The following is a 3,003-nucleotide window of genomic DNA, read 5'->3' as shown; positions in this document are numbered from 1 at the left end:
CTTTGGTAAGTCATTTCTTTGCAGCGTCAGAGGAACTGGATGTAAAGCAGAGAAGAACAGAAGAGGCTGGAGGAGCACAGTCAGAAGGTGGGTTCTCATGTAAGGTCAGAGCCAAGACATGACTTTTGGCCTGAGGTTTACTTGATCATTTGGATGGTTTGGTGGTTTAGTTTTGGTTTTTTTGGTTTTTTTTTCAAGATGCAGAGCCACCGGCCCAGCAGACGATAGGCACCAGAGGGAAGGTGAGCCCGGTGAGGAAGGTGAGCAGGGACTGCAGGACAAAACTAGCTGCTCTTTTGCAGGCGGTGTGCTTGTGGTGAATCTGTGTACATACTTGTTTTTTTGTTTTCCAGGCAGTGCACCGACTTCTAACATGCAGTCCAACGTGATGGGGACCCTGCCTGTAAGAGGTCACGGTCAAGGGGTGTCAGACAGAAACTGCCATGGGGGCAGCAAACTCTTGGGCAGTATCTCAGTACTCACATTTGCCTCTGGTTTTTTTTTGCAGGAGATGTAGACAGCCTGACAGGGCCGAAGCCAACTCACAATGAGGAGATGTACACGGTTTGGTCCCCTGGAGCTGTCCTTGTAGGTAATCTCTGAGTATTAAAAGGATCAGCAATGAAGGATTAAGCTTTTTGATTGCAGGTGCCATCCAGGTAATCTTTGGGTGCAGATGAGCATTGGAGGTGAGTCAGGGAGGCAGCAGGAGGAGCGGGGATCCGCTGCAACTTTAGAGATGCCCTATAATTTTGTCTCTCACTCACTCAGGTAACCCAGAAGATGACAGCACATTGTCCGACTCCAGTCAGAGCCAGCGACCCGAGGCCCTGCCTTGGTGAGAGTGAGTAGAGGGATCATGGGGGCTGGGGCCACGTGCCACACTACTGAGATCTGGTGTCTGGTTTTCTTTCTTGCAGTTGACTCCTAGTAGTCTCATGATGGCAGGAATGTCTGAGCCAGCCCAGGTGCCCCTCCTGTGCATCCAAGATGGATTCACATCCCCGGTTCTCGGAAAGATAAGTGCAGGGCAAAGCCCCAGGGAGGGGTTGGGAGTGGGTGCAAGTCTGTGCCTGGCCTGGAGGGATTTTTGCAATTAGTCCAGTGCAGTGGGTATCCTGGAACAGGTTATTTGGATGCATCAGAGGAAGGGCTTACTTTGTATCACTGGATTCACATGTGCAGGGCAGAGCAGTTCTGGTCTGTGTCACGTCCTTTGTCTCGTCCGTGTTTTGTGTCCTTCGTCTCTTAATTGTGTCACATGGTGTGTGTCATCACAGGTGTGGGGTGTCTCACTTGGGGTCAGCCTGGAAGTGCTCTGCCCTGCTCTGTGGATCAGTGGGTAGATAGAATATTGCTCAGAGTCTGTCCAGTCTGTGAGCAGGATGGTCTTGTGATGCCCTGCTTGGGTGTATAGAGTCCCGGCCAGGTAGAGTAGGAACCAGTGTCTAGGGTTTAGAGATTTTTGGCTTTCCTTATGAGCAATCCCTCAATGTTTGAGAGCTGAGTGTTTGAGCTTTTGCCCATTTCATTTGCAGGGTCGGTCTTGGGAGCAGCTGAAGAGAGAGGAGCCTTGGAGGTGAGTCGGGGAGGCAGCAGGAGGAGTGGGGATCCACTGCAGCTTTAGAGATGGCTTCTCATTTTGTCTCTCACTCACTCAGGTATCCTGGAACGTGACATCCACAGTGTCGGACTCCGGTCAGAGCCTGGGTGCTGGTGAGTAGGGGGATTACTGGGGTTGGAGCCCCATGCCACACAACTCATGTATTGCTTATGGTTTTCTTTCTCACAGCTGACTCCGAGTAGTCTGACGATGGCAGGAACCTCTGAGCCAGCCCAGGTGCCCCTCCTGTGCATCCAAGATGGATTGGCATCCCCGGCTCTTGGAAAGATAAGTGCAGGGCAAAGAGCCAGAGAGGGGTTGGGAGTCGGTGCAAATATGTGCATTACCCGGAGGGATTTTTGAAATTAGTCCGGTACCACAGGTATCCTATAACAGATTATTTGCACACATCAAAGGAAGGGCTTACTTTGTATCACTGGATTCACATGTGCAGGGCAGAGCAGTTCCAGTCTGTGTCATGTCCTTTGTCTCGTCTTTGTTTTGTGTCCTTCGTCTCTTAATTGTGTCATGTGGTGTGTGTGGTCACAGGTACGGGGTGTCTCACTTGGGGTCAGCCTGGAACTGCTCTGCTTTGCTCCGTGGATCAGTGGGTAGATAGAATATTGCTCAGTCTGTCCAGTCTGTGAGCAGGATGGTCTTGTGATGCCCTGCTTGGGTGTATAGAGTCCCGACTAGGTAGAGTAGGAACCAGTGTCTAGGGTTTAGAGGTTTTTGTCTTTCGTTGTGAGCAATCCCTACATGTTTGAGAGCTGAGTGTTTGAGCATTTACCCATTTCATTTGCAGGGGCGGTCTTGGGAGCAGCTGAAGAGAGAGGAGCCTTGGAGGTGAGTTGGGGAGGCAGCAGGAGGAGCGGGGATCCACTGCAGCTTTAGAGATGGCTTCTCATTTTGTCTCTCACTCACTCAGGTATCCCAGAAGATGACAGCACATTGTCCGACTCCAGTCAGAGCCAGCAACCCGAGGCCCTGCCTCAGTGACAGCGAGTAGAGGGGTCATGGGGGCTGGGGCCACGTGCCACACTACTCAGATATGGTGTCTGGTTTTCTTTCTTGCAGTTGACTCCGAGTAGTCTGACGATGGCAGGAACCTCTGAGCCAGCCCAGGTGCCCCTCGTCTGCATCAAAACTGGATTGGCATCCCCGGCTCTTGGAAAGATAAGTGCAGGGCAAAGACCCAGAGAGGGGCTGGGAGTCGGTGCAAGTATATGTGCCTTGCCTGGAAGGGTTTTTGAAATTAGTCCGGTGCAAGGGATATCCTATAACAGATTATTTGTACGCATCAAAGGAAGGGCTTACTTTTTATCATTGGATTCCCGTGTGCCGGGCAGAGCAGTTCCAGTCTGTGTCACGTCCTTTGTCTCGTTTGTGTTTTGTGTCCT

At 51.4% G+C, this 3,003-nt stretch overlaps 1 long non-coding RNA gene across 1 annotated transcript; it reads left to right on the top strand.

Moving 5' to 3' along the window:
- The first annotated feature begins 769 nt into the window (after positions 1-769).
- On the top strand, positions 770-2,797 carry LOC127465883 (uncharacterized). Its single transcript, XR_007902435.1, has 3 exons — positions 770-844; positions 921-1,429; positions 2,300-2,797. It is a non-coding gene; the product is annotated as an uncharacterized LOC127465883 (long non-coding RNA).
- Positions 2,798-3,003: the final 206 nt, after the last annotated feature.

Source organism: Manacus candei, unplaced genomic scaffold (assembly GCF_025592945.1).
Source record: "Manacus candei isolate 608988 ecotype Guabito, Panama unplaced genomic scaffold, ASM2559294v1 h1tg000517l, whole genome shotgun sequence".
Taxonomy (NCBI): domain Eukaryota; kingdom Metazoa; phylum Chordata; class Aves; order Passeriformes; family Pipridae; genus Manacus; species Manacus candei.
The sequence above is the reverse complement of the archived record's forward strand: the minus strand, read 5'-3'. Positions and strand labels throughout refer to the sequence as shown.